Source organism: Arachis duranensis, chromosome 2 (assembly GCF_000817695.3).
Source record: "Arachis duranensis cultivar V14167 chromosome 2, aradu.V14167.gnm2.J7QH, whole genome shotgun sequence".
Classification (NCBI taxonomy): domain Eukaryota; kingdom Viridiplantae; phylum Streptophyta; class Magnoliopsida; order Fabales; family Fabaceae; genus Arachis; species Arachis duranensis.
Window position 1 is genome coordinate 6,661,836 of NC_029773.3, and position 336 is coordinate 6,662,171.

Genomic DNA, 336 nt, shown 5'->3' on the forward strand with positions numbered 1-336 from the left:
ATCTTCTTCCTTAATTCAAACATCAGAAAAATAACTTTAATAATAATAATAATAATAATAATAATAATAATAATAATAATAATAATGTTTTCTGACCTAGTTATGAAACATGTCAACATTTCGAGTGAAAAAAGAGTGAGTTCAATCAAGGCGGGGTCTCTACTCTCTACTCTAGGCTACCACTCGTCATTAATAAAATATCACTAGTAATAATTCACATATATTATGAAGTTTTACAAAAATTGTGGTTATAATAATATTCAAAATTCCAGCACTTATTGAAGAGAGATAGAAATTAAATATTGCAATAATATCGGCTACCTGCTGCTTTCTCTA